Here is a 17,906-nt window from a genome sequence, read left to right as displayed (position 1 = left end):
TCCAGCATAGAGGCAGTGATTCCAACAACCGTGCGTTTAGTCCTTATATTACATGCTCTAAGAAGCAGCGGAGGTGGAAACAGTGATCCTACGTATATGTGTGTTTAAATTAATCTCAAACTAGTATATATTAGCGCCATTCTTGCAAAAGTATTATGCACTTAGAATTGATTGTAAAATAAATTATCGGGGACACTACGCTTGCAAAAACCGACCGTCAGCCCAGAATTGGCGATAACCAGCAACGCTCGTTGGGATTAAAGTGCTTTTTCACTCGTTTTTATTCCACCGCCTTTGGGACACTACCTTAGGGCACACCTGGGTAAGGTTGGTGTACCAATGGCTTTAGTTTTATGGCTGGGATTGTGACATTTCCCCACCCGACGTGCCGGGACTCGGAGCCCTCAGTCCCAGGCCAGCCGCCCCGAGACGGGTCACGCACGGCCGCACGGCCGATACCCAGAGAAAACTCGGAATTAAACAGTATCAGAATCGTGTTTAAAGAAAACTCATGCGTGAGGAAAGCGTGTGTATTTTTCCCTGAGGATACCAGAGTGCTCAGCTGAGGGAAAAAGCAACATGACTTCCAAGCAAAACAAAACCCCAGTAGGCAACAACGCGCTGCTCTAAGGGAGCCGGTCCGTTTCCATTGCTCCCCAGAGCAGCTCCCAGCTCACGCCGCGTCACTGGCTCGGACAAACTAACCAACTCGGAGTTTAAACCGCAGGAGAGGGTATTACCTTTTTTTAACCAGTTGATCGTGTTAAAACGCCAAATTTTCCCTTTCGCTCTAATTAGCAGAATTGAGCCAAGCGAAAAAATCCCGCAGGGGCTTTTACTGAAAAAGTTCAGCGAGTAGAGGGACTGCTTGCACATAAAGCTTGCAGCAATTTTTAGGGTTGTCACTTTCAGGAGAAAGGAAAATGTTTTTCTGTATAATGAACATGAGGTAATAAACTAAGCAACTACAGTTGACTTTGTTTGGGAGATTTGTTGAAACCGTTTCTACAGCTCATTGATCTGGGATCAAAGAAACAAAGGTGTGTTTTGAATCTAAGCCGAGAAAGTAAAAGCTCCCTGGTTTGTACAGAAAATGTTGGCAGTTTGTGACCCCTCAAGTGCCCCTGGCCTTATAGACGGATTATCTCCCTTCTTTTCTGGCGTTTTGTTTTGACTGTTTGGGTATTTTCGAATTGTAACCCTAGAACACACAGCACTGCCCTGCTTCTCGATCCAGTCGCTTAGACTTCACTTCCCCGCCGCGTTTAATAGGGAGCTTCTTCTGACACTCCTGAAACCTCCGTGGTCGCACGACTCCTGGGGTCATTCGTTAACTTTCCCAACCTAACAATGCCACCGAGAGTTCATCCTTCTGATTTATTGACCTTTTAAACCCGCCGGTACGCAGCGCGGGGGCGCGGAGTGGGGATCCTCCGGCGAGAGATGTGTTTCTATTTCAGGTCCATTACAGAAGGCGGCGTTGGAAGTGGTGCTCCCAGCGTTATCAGAGCCGACCACAAATGCCACATGAAAAGCAGCAAACATCCGGAGGGTTTCCTGCAAATCGAGCAGTTTCCCAAGACAAGAGCCTTTTTAAAAAAACCCGTGTATTTAAAGGCAGCACACTATGCCTCTTTAGGGAGATTCAAAACCACTAAATGAAAGCAGCCGAGCCCGACAGCGCGGCATAGTACGAGAAATCTCCCCGAATGAAGAATTTTGGGACTTTGCGTTAGGAAAGTGAGTTTATTGCAAAGGCCCTGGTCAGGAAGGATCCACTATTGAATGGGAAAAAAAAAATCAAAACCTCAAAAATGAGAACTATCCCTTTCAGCAATTCTAACTATGGAAACACCATTAATTACTTTACATCAAAATAATAGTCCCCAGCATCTTCGCCTGCCTCACTTTAATCTGCCAGTTGCTTTACAGCAAATGCACGCAGACCCGAGGAAAGCTCGAGGCTCCAACTGCCCTCAGCACCCGAAGCGGAGCCGCTTGGCTGGAATCACGTCCCGTCGCCGCGGGCTGGGGACGGGCACTTGGCTGTGGGACAGCGCGGCCGCGCACAGCGAGCTCCCCGCATCTGCCTGGGGGGTGTTGAGCCGCGGTGTCCCCGCATATTAGGGTGAAGGGAGCGCTGCGGGGGGAGCGGGACGTGCGCGACTCCCATTGCCAGGTAAGAGCGCTTTGGCTCCCGGCGGACACGGGCGAGGTTCCCCCGCGAGGTGAGGTGCCCGCCCGCAGCTGGGCCAGGCCTGCAGCCCGCTGCCGCCCCTTCCCCCGGCGCTGCCCCGGATCCCCCTCGGCACAGCCCGCCTCCCGCAGCCCCTGGATGCCGAGGGGAAGCGGCAAGTCCGAAAGGGGCTGGAGAGAATTGTGCATTTATCTGCACGGGGATACCGGGCTCAGCAGAAACCAACCCCCTCCCGGGGTAGGGCAGCGATTGCTGTGCTTCCCTTTGGGCAGGCTCAGCCCTGGGTCTGGCGAGCGCACAGGAGGAAGGAGAGCCGTGGACTACCGTCCTATTTCTCTCATCCTTTTTTCCCGGTGCTAGGAAATACATTCTCTATACATATACATATGCGTATATCTCGCCATCCATCGTTCTTTCAACTACATGGTGCCATGTACCATGCCCGCGGTCAGAAACTTCCCAGTCTGAAGGAAATGTCTTTTCAATGAAGTTAATGGTGAATTCTGATGGAACGCATCCCGGAGGACCTGCAGAGCAGGAGAGAGCCTGGACCGCGGCTTCTCCCTGGAAGGGGTTAACTCATCTCCCCGACGCGGCTGCTTGGGCCGGGCTCTAAGGCGCCCGTAACGCCCTCCCTGCCCCCGTCCCAAGGCAGAAACCTTGGGAACCAGCGGGAAGGGACATGGTTAACTGAGTGCTCGGTACTTCTGTAATGCCTCTTCCAGACAGATAATTTGTGGACCCAAAGGTTGAACGACATTGAAATAACATTACTTTCATGAGTGGAGGATAGAAGTGACACTTCTCTCAGACCGATAACAGCATAATATGGACCTAAGCCTCATCACCCTTTATACAAATAAATTTACATACTTATTTAATATAAAGATAAATTAGTGAGACTAATATCACAGACCTGTTGCATATTCCTTTGTCAACAATTTGATTACATGAGTTTCCAGCTTCATTTTGACTTCTGTGCCCTTTGGTTTAAAAATGAGTTGCATAGACCATGAAGCAGTACAGTAGCTGAGACCAGCCTACACTTGAATTTCCAAGAACAGAAGTCCTGTTACTTTAAATATTTAAGTATATAATAGACATTAAATGAAATTAAAAAAAAAAAAAAAGGAACGCTTTATACAATGCTGGACCCACTCCAAAAGTTCAGAGATCTGATTTGACCGAGGCAATTTGGCCCAGCCTCTGTATTTATGCTGGTTTTATGTCAGTGGAGCTACTGCTAACTTGTTTTACTCTAAGATTTATTCTGACATGCTAGATACCAAAGTGATGGGCTAGTCAAGGACAAGTCATGTAACTGTAGAATTAAAAAGCTGACCTCAGTTACACTGAAATGAAAAAAAAAAAACAAAACTGCTTCACTGGCATCACTCAGCTCCTAGCATATTCTTAATAAGGCCAGAAGATGGAATATCATAGATAATCTCTAGATTATGGGTTTTACACTACATATAATGCTATTGCAGTCTTGTAATACATATCTATACATTGCTTTAAAAGTATTTTACAGTAGTTTCAAAGGGTGAAGTTCTTTGTCTTGGCCAGGATAAAAATGTTTTATTATACAAATGAGAAAGTAGCTGGGCTTGTAACTGGGCAGTTACTTCTAGCATGCTAATTACTTATTGTCACAGAAGAGATGATCAGTGATTTAGCATAAGGAAATAATCCTATGTTAGCTGTTTAGTAGAAGTAAGTTAGAAGCACTAATAAAAATACTAAATGAAGCCTAAATTCAAACATCAACATCTTCCCATTTGTAGTTCTGATGAATCAGCAGTGATGAGCAGGTAAGATCAGACAGAAATTAAGAGTGGATTTAAATCCTCAACAACACTGAGGAAAGATGGATAAAACCTTTTTCCAAAATGGAAAATATGATAAATTTATTTTAAAATAAATTCACAATCACTGAAATTAGAAGTAATGCTAATGTTGTTTAAAAATACCTGTTTTGTTACCTGATCAAAATTCTCTATAAGGAAAACATAGGAATACAACATTTGATATTGATTAGCAAATTAAAAAACCCAATTGTTTAAGGTTTTAATTTTTAAATGTGCCTAGTAGAAATGTTCTGGATTTTTGTTGTATCTTTACAATTACATACAGTGACTAAGTGTACAACAGATGACATTTAACATTTATTTAGTGAAATAAACTACAAGAAAAAGACCTCACTCATCAGGCAGTTGGAAGGTTTGAGAAATTAGCTTGGTTTAATTTTGTGATAGCTGCAGCTGTTTCGTTTTATGATATTTGTTTTCTTTGAGCACTCTTAATGGAGGAAGTGATTTTTAATTTTCATATTCATTATTTTCTTATTAGGTTATTAATATTAATATTAATAAAATCTCAATTAATTGAGATTAATTAAAATCTCAATTAGGTTCCATTTAAAAACAATTTAAAGTTGCAAATTATAACAAAATTACATCTGTACATCTTCCAAATCCAAAGCAGTCAATCTGATCATGTTTCTAACATTGCCACACTGCAGTACTTTCACTGACACATATCTGCTTTCTCTACTGGGCACAATGAAATCTGCAATTTCTCTGCCTAGAACAATTAATATTCAGTATTCTGAACACCTTTGACTGCCACTGAGCTGTGAGAGAGGAGGAAACAGCCCCTCATGGGATCATGCCTGGCACAAGAAGTAACCACATAAAAGAGACAGCTAAGCTTCACAAACCTCCAAGCTACGATGAACAATGCAGGTGGGTGTTTTTTTGATCCAGTTATTATTTCCTGGGCTTAAGGTGTGCTCAAAATTACCCAGCTGCAGTTCAGCAGTCACACCTATTTCACTTGCCTGGCCTATTTCTGTTTGAACAAAACCCAAGGCTGAAAGCCCCTTTTCCTCTTGCTTTGTCCCCTTAACATCACCTTTTTATCTTCACAACACCCTTTGAAGGGTATTTACTGAAAGGATGAGAGAGTGGTTATCACACAGAACTGAAAACTTAAAAAAAGAAGACCAGGAATTTCAATAAACTTTCTCTGTAGCTAGATCAAGGACTAGAGATCCTCACTCCTACTGCAAACAACCTGCAAGATCTAAGACGATTTCTACCCAGCTATCTCCAGTTTACCTGTTCCATTAAGATAGGATGCCTGTTTAACTGAGTTCTAGATGAAAGTTGCATGAACATGCAATTTAGAAACCTTGCTTCAATGATAAATTTAATGGCCTTTTCAGTTTTTTAAAAATTAGTCAAGTCTTGTTTAGGAGACAGTTTATTTAGAACTAGATGTACAGTGTCAACAGACCTCTACCATCACAGGCTGGAGAGGTTTGGATTGAAGAAGCAAGGTGGATTAGTAGACAACTTTAATTTCTGGGTTTACATGTGTATGAATACACTTGCCACAAAAGGATTGCATATTCCTGCTTCTTTGACTCACACCAGGAACCTGCAAAAAGTAAAGGTAGTCACTCAGCACAGGGGGAAAGGCAAAATACTTAAGAAACATTAACCAGCTACAGAGGCCAGAGCTGGAACTGAAGCACACCAAAATTTTCTGACACAATTGTAATACCTAATTTTCCATGGGCATCTATTTGCAGCAGTCTCCTAGCCTTCCATCCCAGCTGTGAAAAGTTGCAAGATTTATATTCAAGCCCTCTGCTACTCCAGGAAATCAAGATGACGAGTGTTGACAGTTGATAGGAACACATTTTATGTCAGTGCATGCAAGTGCTCAAGCACCCTGAGAATACCATTTGATAACAAAATCTGAGCTAAGACAACCCAAACCACGAAGGGAGTTCAGTTGACAACCACTCAGCCACTCACCAGAGGGAGCCCATTTTCCCCAAAAGCCGATATTTGTAGTACAGCCAACCTGCTGGGTCCTCAGAACTACCCCGTTAAAAACTCTGCAGCTGCTGGGAGGAGCAGCTGCCAACTAAGGGAGGCACACGGACATGCTGTGAACAGGAAAGGACAGAGTGTAAAGGGTTTTTGTCGCTGCTTGATTAGTACTTTCTGCAGCACAAAATGTTCTTTATTGAAGAAGTTGCTACATTGGAGTTTCAAATGGAATGTGTCTGGGAGAAAACAGTTACGTATCTGCAGCATGTCACTGACAGAGGTGATTTTATACTGTCCTAGGTAAGCTTCTTGTTATTATTTGTTAGACTGCATTTGTGATATACTGCCATTGAACACTTTAAGCCAGGTTCTTGCAAGAAAACTATTGCTTTTTCAATAGAAAAATAAAGTTTTTTTCAAAGACAGACCCTTCTCACTTTACCTTTCCTCAAGGGGAGAATCAGCCTTCTAATATATTAGTGTACCTCATACATACTTTAAAGTCCAAGTTTAAAGCTTTAGTAATATAATTTGCATTTCAACTAAGCACAGAATAAAGTCTGAGCTCATAGCTAACACTGGGACATGTCCTGATCAGGAGGGACCTGCAGCTCCTTCTAGGGCCAGACTGTGTGCACACAATGTTTGGAACAGGGCATGATAGAGAGATCCCTTGGCAGCTTTCAGAACCTAGCAGAACTGCAAAAGTGGGGATTTTTTTGTGTTGCTGGGTGGTTTGATTTTTTGGTTTGGGTTTTTGTTAGTTTTTTTTTTAATCTTTAGCCAGGTAAACAGAAGATCTGTGTAGCAGCAAAACTCCCCTGCTGCCTATCCAAACAGGAAAATCTTGCTAGTGAAGACATACTTACATCAGTAAGCACGTGCTTCTGGCACTAGAAGATTATCTACAGTTTCATACCTTCTGATATCTGTCTTTTCCTTTCCTTAATATCATGAGATATTATTAAGTTACTACTTTTGCTTCTGGAGTCTTCTGTGTTTATGTTTGTTTCCTAAATACTGATTAATGCAATTCCTCTGCACTTTTCACAGATACTGTGAGGCAGCACTCAGTAGATGCCACAGCACAGACCTAAAATACTGATAAGTAAAAATCAAGCCCCATTGATTATTGCCTTCCATGGAAGGCATATTTGTTGGTGCAGTCACTTTTAAAATTTCCCTTTCAGATTTGCAATAGTGAAGCCACACATTTTTTGCCACTTGTCAGACTAATTCAATAGCAAAATCCAAGAAACAAGAATTTGATCTGGGTAAGTAATTATACTACATAAGTTGCTAATTAATAGCTGCACAATTTCTTTTTTAAACTAATTCTCAGAATTTTCTTTGCAGTCTGTATCTTCAGAAACATGTCGAATACAGCCAGCTGATTTTTATTTGAAGGCTAGATTACAGAACTCAGGCTGGGTCTATCACCTGTTTTTGGAAAGGTTCCACATTAATGGGGACTCACTGGTCCATCATAGATAATGAATCTCAACACAGCACTGGCTAGACACCAGCCTACCAGAACTTCACTGTACCAAGTTAATCTGAGGTTGAAACAAGAAGACAAAATAAAGATATTGACATACTCAATTACATTTGGGAATGAGTATGGAATCTGGAAATCCCTTTGTCAGGTGCATACAGCTTTTTGGCTCAGAAGAGCTCTTAGTGTTAAGCACACACAAAATGGTAAAATATTCCACAGGCAGTCTTTAAAATAAAGAATTCTGTTACAGATCTTTTGGTGGCATGATTTCTGATTTTATGCATGTCTTTATAAACCACGGCCTTTTGCGTCACTGTCTCAACATGAAATTTCAAATTTCCTGTTTCAAAATTTCCTTGGCAACTACTTCTGCTCACAGTTACCTCTAAATTATTAGTAAGCATGAATTATTATCTAAAGAGAAAAATTACTCACACCCATTTTTCCTCTGCTAGTGATTTTCAATAAAATAGAAATTAGAGAAATCTGTATTTGAAAACTGGTTGATTGTGATACAGGTTCAGATGCTCTCTGAAACAAAAGATTTCTTGCACAGCCTTTGACAAAACACTTTCCCATCTTACTACAGGTGTATTTTTACATGTTGAATTGATTGGATTACAATCATAGTGACCAGAAGAGGTATAGGATATGTATATTTTGTTATAGTACTATAGCAAAAGACTAACAGGGCTTTTAGAATAGTGCTATAAGCAGTGAGTGTTTAGATAGCTGCAATGACACAGCTTACAAAAACTTCTAATGTACTACTGAAGTATACAGACATCCAAGATATATAATTAATTAGGATTAAAACAAATTTTTTGTTATAAAGACAAATACACAGGTTGCTGATTATTGGCAGCTTTCACAAATGAGATTATTGCTCATCTTTACCCCCACAACAAGAGTTTATAGGTTCACATGTATTTAATGTGATTTCATGCACAGAATAACTTTGCATTAAAGAAATTATTTTTAGAGTTGTAGGTCAGAATCTGTCCAAAAATACGGAAATAGGCGAGTAGAAAGACATACTTGTATGACAAAATTTGATGGAGATACTGTGAAAAAATACTTTTCCATCTCTGCAAATACCAGTGATATAACTTAGTCACTAATTAATTTAATATATTGTAACAGAAAGAATTTAAATAATAATGTGGATTAAATACAGCACTTGGCACCAAAAGTAGTTTGAACATTCCACTGAGAAGATCACAAAGTGTTCAAGGTTGCATTTTGAATTTCCAGCCAGAATCAATATATGTATCCTAGTTGTTTTACAAGTGTAATACATTCACTAGGGAAAATTTTCTTTCAAGAACTAATTATTATCCACTGTTCTGGTAAAAATAATTAAAATTGGATAACCAGCTTGAATCTTTAAAGAAGGGTTAGATGTTAGGTTAACAGTATTAAGATGACTCTCCAGAAAGTAACAAATCAAAATCAATTCTATAAATTTCACAACAACAAAATATTAAAAACCCAAAGTTCTTGATTTCAAGTATTTAAGTCCTTTTTCTGGTAAGCCTAAGAGGAAGAGCTCTGGTCACACCTCAGTTCCATGGAATAACTGCAAGTGTAACTGAAAAATTATACAGGAAGGAAGAAGCTGATTTCTACCATTTCAGAAGATTTTCAAGGGACTACAACTGAGCAGACCAAGATCACAGAAACAGCTGCAGCTTCAACTCTGTCACAAGTCAAATGGCCATTACATTAAAAATTAAAGCAAGACTCAAGGAGACACAACACTCCTTGAGAATTCCCATGCGACTGAAACACTGATCAACTAGAAGTGGTTTATCAGGCCTTTGCTTACTGCTCTTACCTTGTAACTAAGGACATTAATAAAAAAAGGATTCATGTCTTTTGTTTCTAACCCAGCTTTTTTCATATATTATCTCACTCCAAAGGGCATTTAAATACCATTTTTCAACCATCAAGTGCTTTACAAGGATATGTCAGCATTACTAACACTATTCTGGACCTTTGGGAATTCAGGACAAACAAATGTTCTAGCTAACTTGTCCAGAGTCACAACAGAGCAGAAGGCAGCCATGGATCATGTGCCTGTCCCTTTCTCTTCTCCAATTTTAAGCATAGTTCCATGCTGAACTAAAAGGGACTGCCTTTAGACTCCCTTTCTCCCACATTCCTGTTAAAGCTCTGGCAGAATCAGAGCATCATTAGGAGCCTTTGGCGGATTTGTCTTTGGTAGGGTGCCTGGTCAGGGATTAGCAATAACAGGTTGGTTACAGACAATTGGGAAAAGGGTAAATCAATCGTCCAAAAGAAACTGAGTCATGAGGAACCCAAACCTTCATTTCCACTCAGCATCCTGTGAGCTGTTCTGGAACTGCAGCTTAACTCTCCTTTCTTTTAAGCCTAATTTCCTTTTTCCATATTGAGGCTAGAAAACTGCTAAGTTGCAAACAACGTACATGGAATAAAGATGGCATTATATCTTATATCTACACTATAGGATATAAATCACTACTTACTATATGCTACATTTGACAACATAACCAGTACTAGTGTACCTATTTTTCCATTATTTTCACTACAAAAAGCATGATGGCAAGCTGAAGACTGATTTTAAAACTGTACCAACATCTCTAATTACGAGAAAAGCAAACCAGAAAATAATGATTAGTCAGCTCAGTTTTTGTAGCTACACTACTACTGCTGTCTAAGTACTGCTGAGTAAGTATGGGTGAAATTTCAATTTAGATAATTTCTTTTGGCTCCTTATGGTTTTGTTTACACAGTGACTTCATACTGCCTTACTTCAGGCTCTTAATTAAGGGATTTGATTAGTTTGTTAATGATAAGTAGGAGGAACGCCCAAGAAAAAAAAGGTGTCCTTTTTTTTTTTATCTTGCATTTATAAACTCTGGGTAATTCCAGTTGTGAATTACTAGACTACAGTTATATCCCCTTCCAAGCAACAACTACATACAACTACGTATAAAGTGTTCTTTACATAAAATTTGCATAGAAATGTTGAATACTTCCTGTATTAATAAGTATAGTAATTAGAGATACACATGTTGTCTGCACTAAGTTTCACAGATATCTTTTATCCTCAATAGCAAAACTTACATAGAGAAGAATTTCAGCAGTAAATTTTTAGACATATTTTCTTTGCCAAAAAAAAAAAAAAATCAGAGATTGTTTATCAGTGGTTCACTATCAAAATTGGAAGGATTTCTAGACTAAAGTTTTATATGGATCAACCAGTTGTAAAAATAAACTTTTCCCAAGCTGATTCAAGAGGTTTTATACTTATTAAACTTACAAACTTCCAGAAAGTGAGGAGGAGCATAAGGAAATTTCAAGAACATGACTAATTAAAATTATCTTCAAATTTACACAGATGGCCTAAACATAGTAAGATAAAACTCAACATGAACAAATTCAAGGTATTTTAGTAAGGCTGGAATAATCTATATGAAAGATGAGGAACACATAAGTTAGAAGCAGTCACAAAAAAAACAGTCTTGAGGGGTAATTGTAGATGACAGGTAAATATCAGCCAAGAACATCATGCTGCTGAAAGGAAGAGAAAAAAGCCACCACACTGGGCTAGGCAGCTATGCATGTTCTCTCCAGCCTCTGAAGCAACCTTCAGATAGACAAGAGTTCTCACCTCCCTAGACAGTTGATTCAGCTTAGATTAATATCCACTGAGGGTAGGACAGAAAATCATTACAGAGTTAACCTGCATTAAGAAAAAATTAGCTATAATGATAAGAAAAATGTTTCAAAGAAGCTGAAGACAGGAAAGTGTTGGAATATGTTGCCTATGGATAAAGCATTCCAGTTTTTATAAACAGAGATCAAATACATTTTAAAATCAAGCTGGCAAATATTTGTTTAAAATGGCACATCCACAACTGATTTTGCTTCAGGTCACAGAATCACAGACTGTTTGAGACTGGATGGGGCCTCTGGAGATCATCTGGTCTAACCCTCCTGCTGGAGCAGAGTCACCCAGAGCCAGCTCAGGACAGAGACTGCACAGCCTGTCTGAGCAACCTGTGAGGGGCAACACTAGTCAGACCCTGAAGCTCCTTCTAGCCTTTAGTCTTCTCAGTGAAATCAAAAATGAAAATTTATGCTAAGATTTATCTTTCCTGTGAGAACTTGATAACTTTTTTTCCTTTATATTTAAATCCTTACTTTACTATTTCAATATCATGATACAGCCTTGTTCATTTAGGGATTGGAAAAGGAACATTTCTAAAATAAAATAGAATAAATAGATTTTATACCCAGGAATTAGGTAAACAATCTCTTGGCAGTATTCCCCTTGAGAAAACATTGTAACTGTCCAGTTCTGATTTTGCATTGCATGCTCTGGTCATGCTACTTCTTCCTAGTTTAATTTTAAACCTCATGCATAATGTACATTAGTCCCATTGGTCAGCCTTGCAATAAAGATAAGGCAGATGTTCCAGTCAGCTTTGAGATCAAGTGCCTCGTGAGGTACTTAGTATTTCCAGGGAACAGAGCAGAAAAAACCCTGAATATTTTAAGTTATAAGGGCAACACAAAGTAAGTGTATTCTGAAAACTTTATTTTTCAAATGAGTTTCAAGGATTTTTTTTCTAATTTTATCATTGAAGTGAAAACAGTTAAAACCAATACTCAAATTTGAAAACCATCCCAAAGACAAAATGACAGAAATATCTTTCAAGGAAATATACAGTTTTTCCTCCCATTTAATAATTCAGAATGATACAGGTTTTGTATTGACCTTGCAATTTATATGTAAGTACCTGACAGGTGACAGGTAAGTAACATCTCTGTAAGCATCTCTATCCTACCATAGTTTTGTTTTAAGATACACTGCTACATCCTAGAATACCTTTCCTAAACAAACTCCAGAAAGTAAATACTTAAGACAATAGCAAATGAGGGGTGAATAAATGTAAGAACATCAAAGGTCCTTTGAGGGAGCTGAACCACAAGAGAAGCTTTGAACCCGGGTTAAAATGTCACAGGGTGCTACCTGAGCACTGCATTTATCAATTTAATTCCTTCAGAATCAACAAATAAACTTTGTGTCAGAGATAAAGAAAATTTAAACCTGTGTTTCTTAAAGCTGTCTTTGAAGTTACCTTATACCTTAATGTATAACTACCATTTTAAACACACATTTTGGAACAGTTAAAAAAATTCTCAGCAGAGTAATGAAAAGATGCAATCATATTGAGTCACAGACACAACACCTCTCAAAAAGCCTGATTATCATCAAATGGTAAAATAACAGTAAAATTAGTTTTCATGTTATTAAGAATTTTGGGAAAGAGGTACCATTTTTCTGCTCAAGTAGTGCATCCCTCTTTCCAAGATGAACAGCCATAGACATTAAATACAGAACAATATCTAACAAAGTAAATAACACTATGGCAATTCATTTAATGAGAAACTCACAGCACTAAAAAATATGTCCAGATCTATCAGCCAACTTTTTAAAATAAGACTCTAAAACTGTGTCTATGAATCTGAATATTAGTAGCCAAAGCCTCATTTGCATTAGTATCTGTACTTAAAAATATTCCTTTCACTGGTACCAGTTCTATGTACAGTAATGCACAACTGAGAAGCACTTCTAAAAGTCTCCCCCACAAAATCACACCATTTACTGAGGTATCAAAACAATTTTTTTTTTAATGTGTTAAGTCTTGATGGAATCCTGTCCCATGGAAAGCACTGACTCCGACCCTCCCTGTTCACACAGTGGAAGGATGGGCAGACAGCCCCAGTTATTGTTTTTCTTTTTCTTTTTTTTTGATCCTCTCCACTTTGACATTGTCTGAACTGCAACAGACAAAAATACCAGCTTCTGATGTACAATGAAGAGGGTGAGGAAAGGGAAGGTCAGCTTTCTCATGCTTCCCATAATTAGAGGAATCCAAAAAAAAAGTGGCCTGTGATGATTTAACTAAATTGGAAAAAATCTCATTTTTCAGAAGATGGATGCAAAGGAATAAGTATGATGGAAGATGATAGTGGCATTCAGGATGTTGTTGACTATTTTGAAAGGATACCAACTTGATATACTGTATAGAAATTTCTAGGGAGAATTTTCAGTTCTCTTAAAACCAAGGAGATTTGTTTGGGGTTTTTTTGTTGTTGTTTTTGTTTGGGGTCTTTGTGTTGTGGGTTGCTTTTTGGGGTCTTTTTGGTGTTTTGTGGGTTTTTTGTTTTGTTTTGGGTGGTATTTTGTTTTTGTTTTTATTTGGGGTTTTGGGGGTATTTTTTTTTACCCAGAGTACACCAAGAATGCTTCCAAATATTTGTGAGTGCAGCAATTAAAAAAAAAATCTGGTAATAGTTGTAGTCTTAACAGCTCACTGCTATACTTAGGCAGGTACATTCACAGCATCAGTCATTGCTTTTTCCACTTGCTAAAGTGCCACAGTCTACATAAAAACATGGCTTTGGCCAAATCCTATGACTTTATGTTTGAATTTTATTTCAGCTACTACCCTCAGATATTTGGAATCATGTCAGTGATGAGTTTGACTGCAAAGAATATCTCAAATACACAACAGCTATTGTTGAAACTGACATTGAAACAGCACATTTATAGAATTTTGTTTATTTTACACCAATATGGGAATAAGAAAACACACACAGCATCTTTGAAGGAGTGAAGGGAGCTCAGTGTCCCAGACAATGAAATGTAAAGATTAATTCCCAGTAATAATTGTTAAAGGACATGGCTAATTTCTCTCAATCTGCAGGAGTACTATGGTGAGCCAGAGCAGGGAATACATAGTTTCATTTTATGGGCTGTTATGCTCAAACACCCTTTCCCTGGAGCTATGACCAAGAACAACATGAAGTATTTGGTAATTTACAAAAAAGAGTGTGAAAATGGAACAGTAAAAAATCCACAGGATTTATTTTCTAGTAGGTGTTAATACAGGAGAAGTTTACAGAAGATTCTGTTTAAGGAGTAGAAATCACAGGGTTATACAAACAGAAAATATTTTCTGCAAGTATCAAGGAACCTGACAGGTCAAGACTCTCTGCAGAAGTCTTTCAGTTCTGTTTCAATAAATGTTATACTCTAACACACACACTGTCATGAAAAGCAGCTTTTAAATTGCACCCCCATGATCAAATGCTGACTTCTTGAACTCTGACAATCTTTATAGTTGGTATGATTTTCTGATAAAGAACTTTTCCTAAGGTTAAGTGAGAGATTGCTGAAATTTAATCCAGAGAGTTTATGAACAATATATGTACATTCCTCCTTCAGAAATACCTGGCAACAATGCTGTACAGCAATTCCAACCAGACTACCTGCATAAAAGATAAGCAGATTTAGCCAAACATGTTTTGATTCAGGATTGCAATGCATACACAGAATCCTGAAAAACTTCCAACTTCAGGAATTTGCTGTTTATTTTGGAGCACCTATATCAATAACATCAAAACTTACCACAAAAGTACCAACTGCTCTTCTTTTCTGACAAAATAGAAAAGGAATGTTTTGCTTTTAAATCTGAGGAGGAATAAAATAAAAGGAAATGAAAATGAGCTATCCACAGGATAAGTCAACAAGAAGAATCCAACTGTTAACTTGCAGAGCCTTTAATTTTTGCCATGACAACAATTCTAGGATGTTTTAATGTCTGGAAAATTAAACTGTCTCTGCATTTTTGAAGGGAAAATTCTGTCAATACCATTCCATGTCTTCTAATAGATCCTAACCCTCTTATCTCAAAATCTTAAATTGAGTTCAAGGTGCTGCTAACACAGCACTAAATAAAAAATAAAAATGATGTACTAAATAAATGATGCACTAAATTGATGCACTAAATAAAACAAGTTTGTTTTTAAAATGGAGTCACATCTACTAAGCAAGGAAAAAAAAGGATGCAAAAGGTGCCTGTGCTTGGCTGACAGGTACACAGCTGGGAATGTGCTGATACCCTGCCCCAGCACAGAGCTGAAAATTGCATCCCAGAGAGCAGAGGTGGGAGCTAAATACCAAATTTATTTATACAATTGTTTTCCTTCCAGGTAAGAGACAGTCTTCCACTAAATTTCTCTTAGAGTGTCTGCTCCACTATCTATTAATCACTCTTTGCCTGTTGCTTTTCTATGACATTTTAGCCACATCCATGTGGATTATTTAACATATTTCCTCAGCTGTGTCCTTCTTGTGTGTTAGAAACAGGATGATATTTCTTACTTTGTTTAAATATATTCCCATTCTAGTCAAAGGGGAGATTTTTAATCACACAACTCTTCTAACCACTAGCATGAGTATATTCATTTTGCTTTTGTTTAATTCCCCATTGTACCAAAAGAGGTTTTTTGTTAAATTACTAACCACATTTCTTTCCCATCAGTCTGGCTTGCTTCTCTTTTTTCATTATTCTTCACCTCAGATTGCCTGGGTTTGCAGAAGCTGACTGACTTAAGATGATATGAATAAAAGCTTGAACAGAGAAATCTAAAGATATTCAACATTTAGGATTAATGGTCCCTTCTACATTCAGTATCCTTTAATAAAACAAAAAGCAGAGGTCTCCAAATGCCATCCACAAAAGAGACACACTCTCCATGACACTATTATTGTAATACTGCCTCCTGCCAACAGGAAAAGAAAGCAGTATTTCATATAATAGTTTTAGTTCTGCCTGCTAACAGGCAAAAGAGGATGTAGCTGGGATGCTTAAATGGAAATAGCTTGATTTCTATATCTCATATAATAAAAATTTCAGAAATGCAATTCCAATAAAAAGTTAATAGCTAACAAGGGATAGGAAACAAAGGATACCTGCCACTGGAACCAGCCAAATGCCACCAATATACTAAATAAAACTTGGAAATCTTTTATTGACTAGCAAGCTCAGCATGTTGGAATAATAAGGAAGTTTGGAATTTCCTCTCTCATTTCGAGTGTCTTTGCAGAAATATCAGCTGGTAACTACATCAGACTGGGCTATGTATAGCTTTGTTGATTTACTGAGGTCTTTGGAAAGCACACGCCCAATGTTTTTCTTCACATGAATAACCCTTATAGAAAACTGCCTAACATCCCCAAAGTTTGGAGAATGAGAAAGAACATTATTTTTTAAAGTTTAGGTCACAAAAAAAGAATGATTGTTTAATTTCAGCATTATAAATGTGAGGTAATCTAACAGAATTAATTTCTAATTATGCAAGTTATTCTCCAGATTTCCAAAGGCCAGCTTCTTGCAATACAGAGTGGTTATGAAGAAAAGCTGGAACACATTACTTCATTCCAATCCTTTCAATTAATGTAATTTATCTGCTTTTATTTTTTTTCAAAATATATTTTGAGTTTTTAAAAGATGTTAATTAATTTTTAAACCATTATTTTTGATGATGCTAAAAGAAAGAAACCAGTACTAAGAAAGCAAATGGAAACACTAAATAAACAATTGAGTGTCGCTCCTCAAATATTCCAAATTATTTTAATGTTTCAATTATTTGCATTACAGCAGTACTTTCAGAGGCAGGGGATAATGCCTTTGTTTTCCATAACACATCCAGCAAAACAAAACAACACAAAGCAAAACAACACAACTCACTGAGAGTTATCACTGCTTTTAAAATGATAAAGGGTAGAGTTTGAGATTGTATGATTCATCTCATGTCATATTGGAAAATCTGTGGCAGAGTTCCAATTAAAACTTGGTCTAGTGAAGAAAGAAATGCAGCAGCCAAGTGATATTCACACAAGTAACCTTGTTAACATAGAAGTAGGGTGGTTGCTCTGCATCACAGTAAATCCTCTTGCTTTGCTCCTTCCTTCTTCACACACACGAATTCTGCCCAGCTGTAAATGGGAGAGGGAGAGAAAAGGAGGAGAAAAAAATGCCACACTGAGTTCTGAATAAAAAACCAAATAGTTCTGACAAATTAGCATTTCTAATGGAACAGAATGCATGTAGGAATTGAAGTTTACTTTCTTCAGAAAATTTCTAAAAAGTGTTGAGTGCAAAACTGCAGTTTGGACTGGATACTGCATGATGCCTACCAGCCATGGAGAAATGCTCAGCATCCCTATTCCTTCTCAGCGTTTCTGTAAATCTGCTGATGTTTTTGAAGATACAGCAAGCTTCAAGGAAAGAAGTCACAGATCTACTGATAACAGAATGATTTCTAAAAGCCATCAGCATAAGAACTCATCTAGCAAGAAATGCTGTGTGTATGATGAAGGGTTTACTTTCCCAGAAGTGCTTTTGGGACTTAAGATTGCACAAAAGGGCTGTGAAATGTGTTTCCCTCAGTTCTGGCTCTTCAGTTCCTGGAGCCTCAGGTCACATTCAACTCATAGTTCCTATCAAGCTTTTCCCAAAGG

General features: G+C 38.2%; 1 long non-coding RNA gene across 1 annotated transcript; it reads left to right on the top strand.

The window, feature by feature from the left end:
• Positions 1 to 4,807: 4,807 nt before the first annotated feature.
• On the top strand, positions 4,808 to 7,624 carry LOC131568221 (uncharacterized). The gene is made up of 3 exons (XR_009275712.1): positions 4,808 to 4,944; positions 7,233 to 7,316; positions 7,399 to 7,624. It is a non-coding gene; the product is annotated as an uncharacterized LOC131568221 (long non-coding RNA).
• The last annotated feature ends 10,282 nt before the right edge of the window (positions 7,625 to 17,906 follow it).

This window comes from Ammospiza caudacuta, chromosome 1 (assembly GCF_027887145.1).
Source record: "Ammospiza caudacuta isolate bAmmCau1 chromosome 1, bAmmCau1.pri, whole genome shotgun sequence".
Classification (NCBI taxonomy): domain Eukaryota; kingdom Metazoa; phylum Chordata; class Aves; order Passeriformes; family Passerellidae; genus Ammospiza; species Ammospiza caudacuta.
The sequence above is the reverse complement of the archived record's forward strand: the minus strand, read 5'-3'. Positions and strand labels throughout refer to the sequence as shown.